Source organism: Carcharhinus amblyrhynchos, chromosome 28 (assembly GCF_965287045.1).
Source record: "Carcharhinus amblyrhynchos chromosome 28, sCarAmb.v2.hapA, whole genome shotgun sequence".
In the NCBI taxonomy this organism is placed as follows: domain Eukaryota; kingdom Metazoa; phylum Chordata; class Chondrichthyes; order Carcharhiniformes; family Carcharhinidae; genus Carcharhinus; species Carcharhinus amblyrhynchos.
Window position 1 is genome coordinate 19073351 of NC_137351.1, and position 20730 is coordinate 19094080.

A 20730-nucleotide genomic window follows, 5' to 3' on the forward strand; every position below is an offset into this window, starting at 1 on the left:
CTCATCAACTGATGAAGCAAATATTCACTAAAGTCTTAAAAAAGCAGAAATTTATATAGAACCTTTCACAACCATAGGCCATACCAAATTACTTTATAGCCAATGAAACACTTTTGAACTGCTGTCACTGTTACAATATGGGAAACACAATTTATCCAATGTCAGCTCCCACAACCAGCAATGAGATAATGATCAGATAATCTCTTTTTGTCATGTTGACTGAGGGATAAATATAGCCCAGGACATCTGGGATAACTCCCTTACTGCTTTCCAAAAAGCTGTCATGGGATCTTTGATTATACACTTGGAAGAGTAGATGGGGCCTCGGTATAATGTCATCCAAAAGACATGTATTAGACCTTCAATCTTGCCCCCTCATGGTTTTGAAGGGTGAATTGGACAATCAAAATGGATACATTTTGCAGCATACTAAAATGTCAGTTAAAAACAGGCCTCAGAGCAACAGCGGAACTGGAAGACAGGTAACTCACTCTACTGAATGCAGCAGTTTTATTTGAGATGCCACAGGTCAGGAGTCGGGAGTCTCCACACACCACTAACATCAGGTGTCGACTTTGGCTTAGTGCTGGCACTCTTACCTCCAAGTCAAAAGATTGTGGGTTTAAATCCCACTTCTTAGCACAAAATCTATCTACCTGACACGCTAGTAGTACTTGTCAGAAGGGTTGCCTTTCAAATGAGGCCTGGTGCTCTCTTATGTGGATATAAAAGAATCATAACATAATTTTGTAGAGGACCAAGGGAGTTCTCCTTGGCATCATGCTCAATACTGATCTCTCAACTAATATCACACTAGCTCATTGTTGTGACAAATGTATTGCTACATTGACTACTCTCCAAGCTACTCCATTGGCAGCAAAACACTTTGGGAAGTTCTGAGCTATCTAATTTTAAAAAAAACAGTACTTGATGGTTTGAGCGGATTCATCACCTTCCGTTAAAAGCAAAACACTGGGTGCTGGAATCTGAACATAAGAACATAAGAAATAGGAGCAGGAGTAGGCCATCCAGCCCTTCGAGCCTGCCCCGCCATTCAATAAGATCATGGCTGATCTGTCGCTGCTCAGTTCCACTTTCCCGCCCTCTCCCCATAACCCTTAATCCCCTCTCCTATCAAAAACCCATCAACCCGCGTCTTAAAAATATTTAGCGAGGCAGCCTCCACCACTTCAACGGGCAGAGAATTCCAGAGATTCACCACCCTTTGAGTGAAGAAGTTCCTCCTCAACTCCGTTCTAAACCGCCCCCCTTTTATCTTGAGGCTGTGCCCCCTAGTCCTATTGTCTTTTTTGAGCGGGAAGAGTCTTTCCACCTCTATCCTATCCATGGAGACAGAGAGAGAGCAGAGACAACATTTTGATTCTGGATGACCTTTCATCATCTCAAAGCATTGGCTCTTACTCTCTTTCCACAGATGCTGTCAGATCAGCTGATATTTTCCAGCATTTTCTGTTTTTGTTTCATCACTTTCAGTGCCTATTGTGATGAAGCAACTGAAAAAGCTAACAGGTTGTGTCCAACATCCTGATTGCTGCCCCAAACCCCAAAGTAAAGAAGCCACAGAGGGAGCTTGTTTTGTTCAGCGGGCTTGATAGGGCAGACGCAACACGGTTTCATTAAAGGGAAGTCGTGTCTGACAAATTTACTGGAGTTCTATGAGGATGTGTCTAGGGCAGTGGATAGAGGAGAGCTGGTGGATGTGGTCTTTCTGGATTTTCAGAAGGCGTTTGACAAGGTACCTCACAAGAGGTTATTGCAGAAGGTCAGGGGACATGGAGTTGGGGGTAGGGTGTTAGCGTGGATAGAGGATTGGTTGTGAAATAGGAGGCAGAGAGTGGGGGTCAATGGGTGCTATTCGGATTGGCGGTTGGTGACTAGTGGGGTGCCCCAGGGGTCGGTGCTGGGGCCTCAGCTATTTACCATTTATATAGATGATCTGGAGGAGGGAACCGAGTGTAGGGTGTCGAAATTTGCTGATGACACCAAGATTGGGGGAAAGGCAAATTGTGCGGAGGGTGTGGAGAGTCTGCAGAAGGATCTAGATAGGATGGGCGAATGGGCCAGGAAATGGCAAATGGAATTTAATGTTGGCAAGTGTGAGGTGGTCCACTTTGGTAGGAAGAATGGTAGGAAGGACTATTACTTACGTGGCGTAAAACTGCAGCAGGCGACGGTGCAGAGGGACCTCGGGGTCCTTGTGCATGAGTCGCAAAAACCCAGCTTGCAGGTGCAGCAGGTGGTCAGGAAGGCGAATGGGATGCTGGCCTTCATAGCGAGGGGGATTGAATATAAAAGTAGGGAGGTCTTGCTGCAGCTGTATAGGGCATTGGTGAGGCCGCAGCTGGAGTACTGCGTGCAGTTTTGGGCGCCGCACCTGCACAAGGATATTTTGGCCTTGGAGGGAGTGCAGAGGAGGTTTACTAGGCTGATACCAGAGTTGAGGGGGTTGAGCTATGAGGAGAGGCTGAATAAACTAGGCTTGTACTCGTTAGAGTTTAGAAGAATGAGGGGAGATCTCATTGAGACGTATAAGATGATGAATGGGATGGATAGGATAGAGGTGGAGAGACTCTTCCCGCTCAAAAAAGACAGTAGGACTAGGGGGCACAGCCTCAAGATAAAGGGGAGGCGGTTTAGAACGGAGTTGAGGAGGAACTTCTTCACTCAAAGGGTGGTGAATCTCTGGAATTCTCTGCCCGTTGAAGTGGTGGAGGCTGCCTCGCTAAATATTTTTAAGAAGCGGGTTGATGGGTTCTTGATAAGAGAGGGGGTTAAGGGTTATGGGGAGAGGGCGGGAAAGTGGAACTGAGCCACGACAGATCAGCCATGATCTTATTGAATGGCGGGGCAGGCTCGAAGGGCTAGATGGCCTACTCCTGCTCCTATTTCTTATGTTCTTATGTGATTTGCTTTGAGTGTTAATGAGACAGTAATGACATAAAGGCCGGAATTCTCCCAAAAAAATTCTAAGTATCAAATCTGCTTGCTGCTTTTTCCAGTGGGATATCAGAGAAGAATCTCCCACACTCTGTGCACTGCTGAGGCCATCAGCGTGAAGGTCATTAAGTTTCAGAGGATGGGGCCTATTCCCGCAAGTGGGGCTTAAATCAGCACACTGAGTGGGCCCACTGCGATGCGCTGATCTGTCTGTGCTGAGATCAGCACATGCACAGTGGCCTCGCACCGCTGGCCAGCAATCGAACTGGCCGGCCCCGCGACCCCCGCAATGCTACTCTCCAACCCTCCATGGCCTGGCCCGACCATTCCTCCCACCCCCCCCCCCCCCAGCCCATCCTGATCTCTAGCACTCCCCCCACTCCACTGATCTCTCCCCAGCAGTTACCCTCTCCCTGCAATGCCAACCCCAGTCCCCAACTCACCCCCCCACCCCGGCTTATCCCTCTCACCCACCCAGCCAGGCCACTCCAATCGCTGGCATCCCTCTTTCTCCCGCTGATCCCGACTGCAGAGTGGCACTGGGAGCCCCCACGAATCACATCGTAGGCGCCACAACATCAGGCCCTGCCCCTTGACACTGTCATGATGTAGAGATGGGTAAGTGTTCTCCAAGGCAGCCTTCAAGACACATGACAGCACAGAGTCACTGAGCAGAGACTGATAGCCAAGTTCCACACACATGAGCACAGCCTCAACCAGGATCTTGGGTTCATGTCGCACTACCTGTAATCCCCAAGACTTGCCTGGGCTTGTAAAATCTCACTTACTGTCCTGTCTGGAGACAATACACATCTCTTTAACCTATGCTAATGCCATCTCCACTCACATTGTCTGCATCTTTAAGACTTGGATACCAGGTTAGCTGTAAAGACTTGCATTCTAATCAGTATTCTGTAAACTGTGTGTGATTTTATATGCCCTTCTCTGATCAGAACCTTCCACACACCTGACAAAGGAACACTGTTTCTGAAAGCTTGTGAGATTACTATCAAATAAACTGGTTGGACTCTAACCTGGTGCTGTGAGACTTCTTACCTTGACGCTGTCCCATGCCTGATGGGAAGTGCCAAGGTGCCTTCAGGCATTGGCACTTTGTCTGTTGGGGGCCCAGGTTGGCATTGACAGGAGCCAATGACCAGGGGGCAACCCCTCCGCCGCCTGACCCTCTGGGGGGCCTCTGATTGCCCCTGTTTCACTCCAGTGGGGTTGGGAGCTAGCTCCTCAAAGTGGGGAGCTACTGTAATCTCCACTGGAGTGAAAAACTCTGGATGGCTGAGAGATCCCGGGCCTGCTAATTGTATTTAAATCACATTCAAATAGCCATTTAAATGGTCTTTGCGCCTCCTGCCAACTTCCAGCGCAGAGCAGATGCCACCAGAAATCTGGCACTGGCAGACGTGCGCGCAAACCCCATTAATCGTCCGCCTCGGGATCTCCCGGCTCACTGTGCTAATTATTTAGTGCAACCGGATGGGAGAATCGCCCCAAAACTTTTCAATTCCAGATTTGGGATGATCACTGATTTATTCAGTTCACTGATTTATTTTGATCTTAAGGTTTAATGGCAGACGAACAAGGAGTTTCAGTAAAATAAGGGCTTCTTGCAATTGAAACCCACAATACTGTCCCAACCTACTCATTTCCCATAGGCAATGTACACACCATTGTGTACATTGTGAGACGTTGTGAGACAGCAATGCTAACTACTCTGCCACCATGCCGCATCATCAGTGTCATGTTGCTTCTCCACCACTGCCTGACTAGGTGGCAGTTCTTGGCTGTCTAAAAGTGGAAAGGCACAGGACAAGATTGTTGTGAAGGAATGGGGTTGGAAGCGAGAGGTGCATGCTTATGCCATCTGTTCCTTGTAAATTGGAAGAGATTCAGGTATGAGAGGGAAATGGGATATGAGGAGGATTAGATATGAGGAGGATTAGATATGAGGAGGATTAGATATGAGGAGGATTAGATATGAGGAGGATTAGATATGAGGAGGATTAGATATGAGGAGGATTAGATATGAGGAGGATTAGATATGAGGAAACCATAACCCTGTGGTTTTAGCTCTGCTACTAGCATAATGCATAGGAAATTAGACTTGTGAGCAGGAGTAGACCATTTGGCCCTTTCAGCCTAATCTGTCGTTGAAAATTGTGTCTGCTCTGGTTGTGATCTCAATTCCTCTTTCTTGTCTTACCCCCACCCCCAACCCCCGGTAATCCTTGACTCCCGTATCTATCAAATTGCTAGTTAACTCAACCTTGCAGAAACTGAAGGACCCACTGTTTTCTGGGGAACAGAATTTCACAGAACTTTGATCTCAACTGTTATCTACTGCATTCTGACTGTTTCAGTCATATCATCCCCCAGTGAAGGAGGCCATTCGGCTCATCAAGTTTACACTGACCACAATCCCACTCAGGGCCTATCCCCACAATCCATTCTATTTACTCTAGTTAATCCCCAGACACTAAGGGGCAACTTAGCATGATCAATCCACCTAACCCGCACATCTTTGGAATGTGGGAGGAAACCGGAGAACCTGGAGGAAACCCACGCAGACACAGGGAGAATGTGCAAACTTCACACAGACACTGAGCCAAGCTGGGAATCAAACCTGCGTCCCTGGTGTTGTGAGGCAGCACTAACCACTGTGCTGCCGTTTGTCTAGAAGGTCCCCTGATTCTCCAAGCGAATAAGAAGTTTCACAACACCGGGTTAAAGTCCAACAAGTTTATTTGATAGTAAACCCACAAGCTTTCGGGGTTTGTCCCTTCATCAGACTCATGTGACTTGTGGGTTTACTATCAAATAAACCTGTTGGACTTTAACCTGGTGTTGTGAGACTTCTTACTGTGTTTACCCCAGTCCAACGCTGGCATCTCCACATCGTGACTCTCCAAGCGAGTACAGCATTCTCTTCCACTTTGTAAATCTTCCACTAGAGTTCTCAGTGCAGTATTCAAGACCCTTGGGAGTACACTCTCACCCATGTTGTACCATTATTCAGTGTTTCCCAGGTCAGAGTGACTCGTACAAGGATTTACACCACCTACTCCACCCACCTCCCCATTAAAGAGTGCAGCCAGCTTTAATTATCTTAGATTTCCAGCAGCCGCACACAGTATTTTGTTTTTATTTAAGTGGTGCTGACAAACTATAACGTGCTAGCCTCTCATGATTTTTGGCCACCTGCTGAGATGTGCAGCCACTCAGAAGAGTGCGCAGTGGCTGTGTGCTACAGTGATGAGAATGATCAGGGAGCAGAAAGTTGGCATGCTCTCTGCATCGTACTATACAAGCTTGGGATAAGCATACATCACGAGTCTGTGCCCAGTAAAGGAGGGGTGGATGGACTGTCCAATTTAGCCCCCTTTTAATGGTTAAAGCCTTTTTAAATTCTGTTAACATTGTGATCCTAGGCACACAAATTATTAAACTACCTTTACCGCAGTTTATATCAATAGATTCATCAAAATGTCATCAGTTAGTCTTCAACAAGACACTAAGGAATATACATATTAAAAAAATAGAATTCTGGTATTGTAGCAAGCATCTTTGTATTTTTACTATATATAAATGTATAGAAAATGTTCCACCTGTCTGGACACCACATCTAGTTTCAATGTATAATCTGCACAGCAGGTTCTTTAGTGGTGACTCTGGTAGCCCAAAATGGCAACTATGAGCAAAAAGCGTTAAGATATAGAGTTGCTGCGTGCAAAAAGGGCAGTTAGAAGGAAGAGGAAACAACTTTTGTAATTAATTTTGTCCCGGACTCCTCTGTATGATACTGAACTATATGCTGACATTAATGTGTAAAAGCATCAACATTTAGAGGGAAAAATTACAGCTGTTTCAATTTACTACTTAACTACTTTCTCTTCTGGGAATATTTATATATCCCAGAAGCCAATAATTTAGAACTTTTTTTGTGTTTCATTAGCTATTAAGAAAGATTTCTCTAATATTATTAAAGGCTTACCAATGATGATAGTATTATTTAAATTGCAATTACAAAAAAAAAGCATTTTAAATTTTCTAATAAATAACTGCAAATTAGTTAGCAGGCAAGTAAACTAAATGGCGAGAAGCTCGCATAAATCCTGCAGTGGATATTTACAGATGATGGCTTCTCTTTAAATGTATTTCTCAATCACAAGGCTATTATTACGAGGCAAGCCAATTTCACAGAGTGCACTCATTCACGGCATATCTGAGTTGCGTGAGAAATTTCCATATCTCACACACTCTTGTAAATCACAATTGAACAGTAGTAAACCAAAGAATGAAGTAAGCCATGGCTGGTTTTAATTTTAATGTAATATCCTTGCCAATGACTGGGCCTGATTCAGAGACTGCCCTTTGGTAAAGAAAGACTTTATTAGCCAGATCACCTTAAAATACTTTATGATTCTGGTGCTCTCGTCACGTTATGCAATACTAGCCAGAATGGTGTTCCAACTATTGGCTCCATGTCAAAAGTTACTCAAAAGTTCAAGCAAGCTGTTTAACATGATCAAAAGTTTTGAAACTTGGGATAAAGTAGCTGATCCATTATAAACTATATTTTTCCTGAAGCACAATTTCAGTTAATGTGAATATTATTTGTAACTCATTTTTTTTGAATTTTTCTGGAAAGGTGGAATTCACATTTTCTTACTCACAAGTAAGATGGAGGCAGTGGTGCAAAAATATTGTCACTGGACTAGTAATCCAGAGACTCAGGGTGAGACCCTTGGAATCCAAGTTCAAATCCCACTATGGCAGATGGTGAAATTTGAACTTAATATTTTAAAAATCTGGAATTAAAGGTCAAATGCTGACCAAGGAACCATTGTCAATTTTTGTAAAACCCACCTGGTTCACTAATCTGTTGTGCTGGTCTGGCCTACACGTGACTCCAGACCCACAGCAATGTGTTTGACTCTTAATTGCACTCAATTAAGCATGTCAACTTCACTCGATCCTAAAGATTGCTAATGTAGCAACATGTGCAAAATCCAGAGGGTAGTTTGCTGGTCTTCTAGGAAGAGCATTTTTGTGCAAGTTTCTTTCTTGCTACTGAATTTAGGACAGGGGTGTGTGGTTAAAGCTAATGTATGGCAGTAATTAGAAAGAAATATGTCTAGCAACTTATGTACAGGATAAAATATGTACTGAATTTCAGATGAACAATGTTAATCCCTCCTAGAATGCCTGTACCAGCTCCATGGTTAAATGTATGCTTCTTAGGGGGCTCCTGGTTCAAATTCATCCGATTGCCAAACATTTCTTCACAAGTATCAATCCCTGACAGAGGAATTATCATAACTGGCTTCCACGCTACCTAGCTGCAAAATGACTACTTCCATCTACTGGGAAGTGAATATGAATTCTGCTGAAAGGACAAGTCCCTATCAACAGAGATTGCATTCTGTTTGGGAGGTGTTTGATTAAGAGCTTACTGCAGAAGTAAATTGATTTTTCAATCTCCAAATTAGTCTTAGTCAACAAAATAGAGCAGTGGAATATCAATTTGTGCAAAGTAAGCTTCTTACTTCCTTGTATTTATATTATTTACATTATTTCCATACTAATATAAGAAGCTCTGCTAGATATGGTGGATGGTAATTACAGTCTTCTGATAAGCATGATGTCAGTAGTATAACTCAAGATACTGCCACATTCAAAATGTCCATATATGTTTGGCATGGGGAGTAAATCAGGGGTAAAGATTACAAGACAAAAGGAACTCTTTTTGAAACATATTCATTGCTTATCTTACAGGTAGATTTCCATGACTTTTCTCCCCACTCTAAGCACATTACATCAATTCAATATTGCTCTGTTAATCAATGGTATTTTCATACCACGTAACCATTATGCAGACATATCATTGAAGTAAGGACGTTGATATAATGTGGGAAAATTTACTCTCTGCAGAAAACTGTTCTTCAGAAAGTTAACTATTTATTTAATTTAATTTATTTAATTTAAAAGATGCTCTTTTTGCTGCTTCTACAAAAAAGCATCCAAGTGAATTAGTTCATGTAGTACGCAATAAATGTCCTAAATATTGCTTAAAACCAGTCGGAGAGACTCCGTTTCTTAAACACTAAAAGCTGACTGAATAATATTGTGAACAGTAGAAAAAAAAAACAGCTTTTTTTCAACCTGCTACACGTAAAAACATATATTTCATCACAGCAGCATGATTTTAGTTCAGGACCGTTATTCCTCAGTGTGTATAAAGGCAAAAAAAAAACTTGAGGGACCAAAAAAAAAGTTCTTTCACATTGCAATACTAGAACAGACAAAATGTCTTATGACTGATTTATGAACAGTTGCCAAATTGGTCCAAATTTTCCAGATGAAACTTCAGATGCTACGTGCTCTTTATACATTTTTGTGCATAATTCGATAATACATTATTTTTACAAGCAGCCCACTAATAAGCATGCCTAATATTGAACGTCTTTAGAGGGTTTTTTTTGGAACCACATTCCATAGTTTTACTGTAGCTAACATACTGATATATCCCACATATAAAACAGTTCAGATGAAGGATAGATTTATGAAATTATAAAGTAACTTTGCAATGGTATGCACATTTTACTTCAAGATGCCATATGTTAAAAGTATCAATCTCAAGGGTTTCAGCATCTCCAAGAGTATTAAATCATGTGGTTACCTCCAGTTGTTGAATTATTTTCATCCAAAACTGAATGTTGCTGAAAGCAGGTGGCTGTTGAATTTAGGTGACATTTGGCAACATGTTGTATTTAAATTCAATATTTATTTCCATTATAATTATGTAATCTGAGTAAGATTCCCCATTAAATATAAATTATAGCAAAACTGGCTCAGATTTTTCTTCTGAAATCACTGCTGCTTCAAAGTAGACAAGAGTGAGAGTTATAGTGGGATCTGTGCCACTGGCTTCAAAATGTCTATTGCCACTCTGGAACTTTACAAATAGAAGTGATGGCAGATTTGACTATGTCTGACCAAATTTGAATCATAGAATCCCTACAGTGCAAAAGACAGCTACTTGGCCCATGACACCTGCACCAAGCCCACACAGGCTGTAACCCCACATATTCCCCCGATACCAAGGGGCAATTTAGCACGGCCAATCAACCTATCCTGCACATCTTTGGACCGTGGGAGGAAACCGGAGCACCTGGAGGAAACCCACACTGACATGGAGTGTGTACAAACTCCACACAGTCAGTGACCCGAGGCTGGAATTCATCTGGGTCCCTGGCGCTGTGAGGCAGCAGTGCTAACCATTTGCTATCATTCTGCCCATACCACTGTGCCACCATGCCGCCCAGTAAATAAGTATATGCCAATTGCCGGGAAATTATGCTAAAATGCACCTTAGCACTCCTGAGCATCTGCAACAGTGGGAGCGAATCTCCCAAAAGTGCTGAATTGGCAGGAAAACTGTTCTAGATCACGAATGTTTTCTCAGCTCAACTTCACACTTGAGTCTCCCCGCTCTGTGCACAGCAGAGGTCACAATCGGGAATCTCATCAAAAAACCCAGAGGGTGAGGCTGGAGTCTGACATTTCTGGAATTCTGTGCATGCGCAGTGGTTCCAATTGCGGGCCAGCACACCCCACAGCCTGATCGCTGCCTCCACAATAATTGCTGGGCCAGCCCTGACGTCGTCGTCGCCTCCCCCCCGCCCACCCCGGCTAATCATCAGGAATTAGCTGCAGTCAGACTGATTCAAATCCCGCATTGAGAAAAATCTAGGCCGATGACTCCTCCAAGGTTTAGTGGGCAAGCGGACTTGCCCTGGTGCAGTTTTCTATCCTAAAGGTTACTCATCCTACTTGTCATCAGTTGTGAGTCAGCAGGTATAAATCAAGTTACTACAGTTAATCACTTATTTCCAGGTCTGTGGTAAAGGGAGAAATTAGCCATTTCTAACCAATACACAGTGTCTTTTTCTGGAAGGTGTAAGAATGTGGACTTCTACTCGCATCAGCATCATTTGGCTGTGATGCTCTCACAAGTGTAGCCTGCTAACAATCTGTATGTTGATACATGAAGACTAGCCACTTGAATGAGGTAATAGGTAGCAGCTGGCACCTCTAGGACTGCACGCCAGCCAGCATCAGTTTCCAATGCCATGGGAGGAAGAGAGAAAATTGGAAACACATTACTCTCGGCAATATAAAAAGATACATCACGTCTCCCCTCAATCCTCTTTTCCCTCAGTCTCAGAGGTCCCACCTTGGAGTTTGTGGTCCTATGTTCCTTTATCAGCCTAACTGTTCTTTTCTGATTCCTCACCAACCCATGTAGGTCAATTTGTCATTAGAAACAGCCAGGGATGAATGAATGACAGCTATGGCTCAGTTGGCAGCACCCTAGAATGAGTACAAAAATCAGAAATTCCAATATACAATAGTACTGAGGGAGTGCCACATTTTTGCACGTGCTCTCTCTCAGAGTTCTGCCACAACCAGTGATCCATAGGTATTCTCATCTTCAATGATGAAGAGCCCAGCACATCAGTGCAAAAATGAAAGGGCTGGAGCATTTTTAACTACTTTCAGCTGTGTGCCGAATAGATGATCCACCTCGGTCTCCTCCCTGTGGGCCCCAACACAGGTACCAACATTCGCCAATTCAATTCATTCCTGGTGATATCAAGAAACAGCTTAAGGTACTGGATATTGCAAAAGGCAATGGGCCCCGATAACATTCTAGCAATAGTACTGAAGATTTGTGCTCTAGGACTTGCCGTGTCCCTGACCAAGCAGTTCCTGTAGTGCTACAACACTGGCACCTATATGGCAATGTGAAAATTGCCTAGCTATGTTCTGTACACAAAAAAAAGGACAAATCCAAATTGGCTAATTGCACCCCATCATCATCAGTAAAGGGATGGAAGGGATCATCAACAATGCCATCAAGCAGCACTTACTCAGCAATAACCTGCTCACTGATGCTCAGTTGGCCACTCGACTCCTAAACACATGACAGCCTTGGTCCAAACAAGATCAAAAGAACTGAAGTTCAGAGATGAAGTGTGAATGACTGCCCTTGACATTAAAGCAGCAATTTACTGCGTCTGGTATCAAAAGAAGCCCTCACAAAACAGAAGTCAATAGGAATCAGGAGCAAAACTCCATGAGCTAGAATCAAAACTAGCACAAAGAAGATGGTTGTGATTGTTACAGATCAATCATCTCAATCACAGGGTCACTGCTGGACTTCCTCAGGGCATTGTCCTAGGCTTAATTATCTTCAACTACTTCATCAATGACCTTCCCTCCATCATAAGGTCAGAAATGGGGATGTTCCACTGATGATTGCACAATGGTTAATACAATTCAGGACTCCCCAGAAACTGAAGCAATTCGTATCCGTATGCTGCAAGACCTGGACAATAACCAAGCTTGGGCTGATAAGTGGCAAGTAACATTCACACCATACAAATGTCAGGCAATGACTATCTCCAACAAGAGAGAATCTAACCATTTTTCCTTGACATTCAATGGCATTACCATTGCTGAATCCCCCACTATCAACATCCTAAGGGTTACTATCAACCAGAAACTGAACCAGACTGGCTAAATAAAGACTGGGAATTCTGTGGTAAGTGTCTCACCTCCTGACTCCCCAAAGCCTGTCCATCATCCATAAGGCACAAAGTCAGCAATGTGATGGAATACTCTTAACTTTTGCCTGGATGGGTGCAGCTCCAACAACACTGAAGAAGTTCAGAACCAGGCCAAAGCAGCCCACTTGGTTGGCATATCATCCACTACCTTAAACATCCACTCCCACCACCACCAACACAGTGGCAGCAGAGTGTGCCGTTTAAATGCACTGCAGCAACTGAAGGCTCGTTTGACAGCACCTGCCAAACCTGTGACCTCTACCACCTAGAAATGCAAGGGCAACAGTTATATGAAAACACCACCACCACCAGCTTCTTCTCCAAACTCCATACCATCTTGACTTGCGACCATATCCATTGTCACTGGGTCAAAATCCTGTACCTATCTTGCTAATGGAACTGTGGGTCTACCTATATCACATGGACTGCTAAGGTTCAAAGTGGTGGCTTGTCACCAGCTTCTCAATGGCAATCATGGATGGGCAACAAACGTTGGCCTCTCCAGCGATGCCCACATCCCATGAAAGATTTTTAAGAAAGACATTGAACTGAGCCCTCACCTGCCTGCTCTGTTGGATGTAAAAAATCCCACGGTATTATTCTGAAGAACAGCACAGGAGTTATCCCTGATGCCCAGATCAATATTTAATCCTTAATCAACATCACAGAAGCAGAGCATCTGGTCATTATTACATTGTGGGTGTTTATTGCACACAAACTGGTGGCTGTGTCTTCAGTATTGCAGCAGTAACTAGACATCAACAGTATTTCACTGGATGTAAAGTACTTTTGGACATCCCCTGAGTTTGAAATGCACTCTATAAATCCAAATCCCTATTACAAATATTGATATACAATATACAAATTGTGATCTCACCCATGATCTATATGAAGTTAAAATGTCTTGACAAAATTTTTAATCATCACTCTTTATTTTAAAAATATTCCCCATCAAATATTTCAACTGTGTGTTACTCATACATACCCACCAAACTATGACAGAAGGGAAAAAAAATTCTAATCTTCAGCCTTGCTTGTGGGTTACCAATCTTTTGTTACATCATTTAATTCTGCACTCATATAGAATTCTACACTCAGCAGCCTGTATTATCCTTAATTGCAGCATTTTAAGAAATAGATCTTGTCTCCTTTGAATCTGCTTTTCACTGGGCTGAAATGTACAATAGCTAGTGAAACTTGTCATTTTAAATCAGAGTGCTAGTTACGCAATAAGGGTACAACAAAATAATGCGTTTGGATTGACACCCATAAACAATGATAGACTGTGGTGAAGGGCGATTTCGTTAATGCATTTAAATTGTTACAGCTATGATTTTGTACAGGGGAGTTAACAACAAGAAGAACAACTGATTATAACACGCACTTCCAAGGGACAACTATTCTTTTGCTCAGCACTCCCACGTTACAACATGGCTGTAAAATTAGGAACTCAGAAAGTAAAGGATCAATGGTTCAAACCTGGCACCTGACAATTATTGACATTTCAAACCTGATTCAACCACAACCCTCGTCATTGCCGTTCCTGATCTCTCCTTTCTTAACTGCTACTTGTCTCCAAGGATTTTGTTCTCTTCTTTGAGAGAAGCCGCTTTGTCTTTTCTCTGTCTAGCTGAGCTGTGATGATGAACTGACAATGTTCTTTTCCAACCTTAAGTTTTTCCATCACTTTTCCTTTTGAGCATGAGGGAAAATGATGTGTTTCCTTTTTTAATTGTCACTTTTTTTTTGAAACGGGTTTTGTTCTTCCGCTCTGACTGTACTTCAGAAAAATCTAACACATCTAGGAACGAAACTTTGATGAGCCAAATTTTTTTTTGATTAACTCTTGATTTTTTTTTGAGAAAATGCAACAACTGTAAAACCAGGACGGGTGTTGACTAGGCAGGAACAGAAAAAGATTTATGTTGTGAAAGAATAGGTTACAGCTGTCAAGAGTCTGTAATACACACTCTGGGAATGCAACAAGTTTCTTTTGCTCATAAAGCACGAATATATTCTTCAGATCCAAGTAGAAGTAGTTGTGGTAATAGCCTGGCTTTTACTGTAATAACAGCAGCAAGGCTATCAGCTCTGACAGACGTAGAAATCTGCAAGTTGTCAGAGATGCCCTGTTCCTCCATAGGCTGTGCTGTTGCATTGGTCCCCAAAATATGACTGCAACAACATGAAGGTGGGATCATTACCCACTAGCTCCACATTAAGAAATAGCTGAAACAATAAGAATATTGCATTTAGGAGGAAATTAGTTTGTAATGGCATATTAAGTGGTCATTACTTCCAAGCAACCTCCCTGGCCCTGAAAAATATATTTTATCACTCTCTAGTCTGTTATGATCCTAGACTAAACCCCAAAGGTTTTGGTGAAATTTGGTTAAGGAGTGGGCACGATGGCACAGTGATTAACACTGCTGCCTCACAGCTCCAGCCCGCGTTTGATTCCTAGCTTGGGTCACTGTCTGTGTGGAGTTTGCACATTTTCCCTGTGTCTATGTGGGTTTCCCCGAGATGCTCCAATTTCCTCCCAAATTCTAAAGATGTGCAGGTTGAGACATGCTAAATTACTCCTTAGGGTCCCAAGATGGGTAGGTTAAAATGGATTAGCCATAGTAAATGTGTGGGGTTACAAGGATAGGACAAGGGAGAGAGTCCAGGTAAAATACTCTGTCAATGAGTTGGTGTAGGCTTGATGGGCTGAACTGCCTCTTCTGCACCGTAGGGATTCTATGATTCTATGACCAATAAAGTAGACAATGTTTGAGACACTTGCTTCATGAATAAAGGCACAAGATCTCATTGGCTTTGAACAAACAAAACTAAACTTTATTATAGAAGGTCAGAAAGATAACATAATATGCACTATCTACCTTATACGCTAACATTTAGGGTAAATATGATGTGTATGTGAATTAACAGGCCAGCTGTGGTGGAACACATGACACTCCACACTGAACAGCAAATAAAACTAAGGCAGAGTCTATGGATTTCTCAACTACTCATCCAAGTGCGAGTCCAATTGCATCGAAAATCTATCTGTTTCACGAGGGATTCCAGTCTTCACTTTCAAAAATCTTGCCTTGGAATTCTCTCAAGTGACTCCAATTCGGACAGCCTCAACAACTGAACACCTCGCAGGGTTTTAACCTAATTTCCCAAGATTCCATTCCTGTAGATGCCCAATTATGCACTGAGCACCAACTCAAGCAAAAATTTGGCACTTTGGCTATGCTAACAACACGTTGCTCCAAAGGGGTATCTTTGTCCAATGGCGCTGAGCACGGAGTCACCAACCTTCTGCTGCCTTCTTGGATCTTCAGGGCTTTCCCCATTCCCTTGTCAATTTTCAGGACTTCTGTTGAGCCCTTTTTCAATAAGCTCTTTTCTTGCTTGATGCCCCCTTTCCTGCTCCTCTCTTTTTAACTCAACTGGGACCTCTTCATGCCTTCTATCTGGGATTCATTTAAATGTACCTTATATTTCTTGCTTTATACTTCATGGCTTATATCCTGCAAGTCTTAGGGAGGATATTCAGTCTGATTAGTTAAAGTCTCACTGTTGATTCCTCCTTTCATTGGCAGTTAATTTGTGGAAATTTCCACTGACAAACTACTGAAAGCTTTGTAAACAGTCATCAGTGAGGTGAATGGCAAAAGTCGTTCCTTCACAGCTGGGGCCAAAACCCAGGCCAATAAAATTGAAAGGATTTTGATCAAGGAACATAACTTTCGGACCAGTGTCAAGTTTGAATTTAACCCAGACAGACAGGGTGAAAACTTTCCTCACAGCTGAAAATGAAATTGATTTTAACATTTAGAACATAATCCTTCTGAGAAGTGAACCAGCAGCACAAGGTACCTATAATGTAGCACTAAATGATGTGAAGCTGCCGGCGTTGGACTGGGGTGGGCACAATAAGTAGTCTCACAACACCAGGTTAAAGTCCAACAGCTTTATTTGGAATCACAAGCTTTCAGAGCACTGTTCCTTCATCAGGTGCTTACCTAATTGAACTTTAACCGGGTGTTGTGAGACTACTTATTGTAGCACTAAATGATCAATGTTACTGAGAGAGACAACAAAAAGGGTTAAATGAAAATTGGACACCAACACAGTCATGAGTGTTCTTCTAAAGTTGCACTTTAGACACATTGCTCAGCAGAGCAGACGGAGTTCTAATTTGCTGTTACCCTGTGCTGTAAAGGAACTGAGAGCACTTGACAATAAGACTGGATCCAAAAATTCATCAGTTACTATGATCATTTCAATATTCGTTGTGACTATTTCATGTACTGGTGATTAGGGACTGCAGTGGTTCAAGAAGGCGGCTCACCATCACCTTCTCAAAGGCAACTAGGGTTGGGTAATAAATGCTGGTCAGCCAGTGACACCACATCATATAAATGAATAAAAAAGAATTCCACTACATTCCTATGTAGCACACCTCATCAATGTCCACATTCAAAATGTAAATCATTGCTGAAGGAGAAAAGAAAGAGCAGAAAAGGTGTTTTGTCAGAAGTTTACCACTCAGTTCTTCCAGCCAAAGAATAAGAAATATAAAATAAGATATATAAAGATATAAGGTGTGGCAGAGTGGTTAGCATTGCTGCCTCACAGCGCCAGGGACCCGGGTTCAATTCCCAGCTTGTGTCACTATCTGTTGGAGTTTGCACATTCTCCCCATGTCTGCATAGGTTTTCTCCGGGTGCTCTGGTTTCCTCCAACAGTTTGAAAGACGTGCTGGTTAGGTGCATTGACCATGCTAAATTCTCCCTCAGTGTACCCAAATAGGTGCCAGAGTGTGGCAACTAGGGGATTTTCACAGTAACTTCATTGCAGTGTTAATGTTTTTGTATTTTTAATCCAATTCAATCAAATCAAGTCCAACTCAGAGTCTCAACAGCTTGAGACATTCCCAATCCAAACCGACAAGACAGGGCTCTCACCTCCTGTCTTGGGCTTGATCTACATGACCCAAGCTGATTGGAGTAGGCATAGCTCCTCCTCCAAGGCTTGATCTCAATTGCATCTTAGCCAAAAGGCCGAGATGCCACTTTTAAAAATTGCTTTAAATGAAGCTAAAATGTAACCTAATGACTTCAACCAAGCACAGCATGTCAATACTACACTTGATCTTGACACTAATAAATAAACTTCAATTAACCTCCAAGTGACCACAACAATTTACAGTTAAAATCATTTAGTTTTGTCCATTTGGACCCAATTTAACAGAGCGGTTTTAAATAACTGTCTTAAAAATTGAGGCAGGTTTAAACACAGAAACTGCAGCAAAATCTGCCAGTCCAACTCCAAACATGAACTCCATTAGCAATGGGAGCTACTGTTTGACAAACTGAGTAAAAACACACATTCAAAAACTTATAATGTCGTGTGTATGCTTGCTTCTTAAGAAAGCAATTTGTTAGCCTTAAGGAGAAGTTTCTCTTGTCCTTAAGAGTTATCTGACATATTCTCATTGCTATCGGGGGCTTCAAGACATTTTCTTTGTTACAAGAAACTCTACAGCACTTAGTCCTTACCTTGTGAGGTTTTTAAAATGCACCCACAATGATTCCTTTATCATTCGTTAAGGAATATTTTGTATCTCAAATGAGGCTCATTTGAAAGGAACCTTGTTAAAAATAGTCGCATTGTAAATGACTACTTGCATCTAATCAGCAAGCAAATGCAACAATATCAGTCAAAGAAATACAGCTAGGTTGTCAAGCACAATGGACAATGTTCATTCATAATTGACCATTAGAAAGAAAAAAAATGAGCTAGTCATTTATTGAATTACTGATGGTTAGGTACTGTCAGCACAGTGTGGCTGTGAAACCTACCGATGAAACAAATCACTGGCCTTCAAAAAATAATTCATGGAGGAAAGCTTTGAAATATGTTCAGTGAAATGATAATGTGCTATTTAAATTGATACAATATATTTGTAAGAAGGTCTAAACTGAATGCCACCTGGTGGACTTTTAACTGCATTACAGTCAATGCCATTAATGGTTTCAACCTGATTGAAATTTAAGATTAGCAGTATAGAGGTAATTACAGATAAGGAAGGCCATCTGGCCTATATATATTCATCTAACCACAAGGATCTTAAAGTTCATCCACTGCAGCATCCAACTGGTTCTTAAACGATTCCAGGGATGTTGCCTCCATTACTGGAAGTTTTTCCATGTACTGATCACAACTGTTTGACCCTGTTGAAATTCAAAGTGGTTTTCTGCATTTAGCTTTTCTGTACTGCTTACCTCCCGGCTTCCATTTAATCACCTCTCATGTACTTCCTTTCAAAGTTCAAATCTCTCTTCATAACTCAAATCTCTAATGCTAGAGATTGTAAATTAAATGACTGGATTATTAAATACTAAATACGTATCTCCAATACCAATGACTGGAGTGGGTACAGTAAGACATTTCACAACACCAGGTTGAAGTCCAACAGGTTTATTTGGTATCACGAGCTTACAGAGCCTTGCTCCTTCATCAGGTGAGTCCTGACTGTGGTAGGTGGTAGGTATACATATCAAAACTCTAAGCAGTTGAAATTCAGCTTCCAGTGGCTTCTGGGGAGTACAAGCTAGAATCATAGAATTCCTACAATGCAAAAGGCGGCCTTTTGGCCCATCGAATTGGCACTGACAACAATCTCACCCAGACCCTATCCCATAACCCCAAATATTTACCCTAGATAGTCTCCCTGACACTAAGGGGCAATTTAACGTGGCCAATCCTACTAACCAGCACATCTTTGGAGTTGGGAGGAAACCCACGTAGACACTGGGAGAACGTGCAAACTCCACAAAAAGACAGTGACCCAAGGCTGGATTTGAAGCTGGATCCCAGGCACAGTGAGGCAACAGTGCTAACCACTGTGTCACTGTGCCACCACTTCCAGGTTCAGGTTTATTTTTGGACTGTTTTCTCAAACTCTACAGCAATTATTAAGCATGTCATTACCTCATTTTGCAGCTGATCTATGACAAAAATAATACAAAATTTGAAGGCTGCTAAGGACCCTTAAAAACTCAAAGTGGAAATATGATTTTGCAAACAGACAAGATTTTCCTCCGCTTTGGTTTTCCTCCACTTATATGCTCAAAAAAAGCAACTCAATTCTGCTCTACCAATTCTGCACCTGATCTATTACTCAGAATGTACATTTCACACACAAGGTGAAACCCCTTCATCAATCTGTCCCTCAATCAGCAAATTATTACAGCGATAGTGATTATATTCCTGTTTCTGCAAATTCAGAAACACTAATTCACGCCAATGAAGAAAGAAACATTGAACCTGCAGTGTGAAAATTGCTAGTTGTGATACATCTGATCTTTGAATGGTGTTTTTATTGACATTGGTGTTGCTTACTAGTTAAGGGGTAGGACAGTGAAACCTAATCTAGTGGCTAGGATTCATTATCTGCCCTTTAATGTCCAAGTTGCAATATAGATAACCCAGCTTTATTTCAAAGCTCAACATTCCCAGACACCTGTTGTCCTTCCGTTGTGCATTCAAATGACATTGGGGCAGAAAATTCACTTTGGGTCCCAACTTAATCACTCAGCCAGCCAACTCAATTTCCTTCTCATCTGGTGTCCAAAAGCTGCCTATCTGCCATTTAAATATTCCAATTTTACTAGCGCTTCAAAATGCATGAGAGAGTGACATTATCAGTGGTGACAATCCATTCTCACTTGCCAAGAAAAATATCCAGATTATTATGGCAAATAGCAACAGAGAATTTGTTCGAGAAGACAGAGAGAAGCAATTTCCTCTGGCGGGCGAATCCAAAACAAGAGGCCATTCTTTTAAATTGGAGCTGTGCAGTTCAGGAATGCCGTCAGGAAGCATTTCCTCAGACAAAGGGTAATACGAATCTGAAACTTTCTTCCCCCAAAAGCAATAGTTGAAACTTTCAAAGAACAAAGAAAATTACAGCACAGGGACAGGCCCTTCGGTTCTCCAAGCCTGCACTGACCATGCTGCCCAGGTGAACTAAAATCCCCTACCCTTCTGGGGACTATATCCCTATTTTAAAAGTGAGATTGATGTGAGAATGATAGATTTTTGCTCAGCAAGGGTATTCAGG

At 42.2% G+C, this 20730-nt stretch overlaps 1 protein-coding gene and 1 long non-coding RNA gene across 5 annotated transcripts in view; one reads left to right on the top strand and one right to left on the bottom strand.

The window, feature by feature from the left end:
- LOC145359450 (uncharacterized) overlaps positions 1-20730 on the top strand; it is a 48268-nt gene that overhangs the window by 21024 nt on the left and 6514 nt on the right. The gene's annotated exons all lie outside the window — the stretch shown is intronic.
- Positions 1-20730, bottom strand: part of galk2 (galactokinase 2) — a 115195-nt gene that overhangs the window by 13614 nt on the left and 80851 nt on the right. The gene's annotated exons all lie outside the window — the stretch shown is intronic.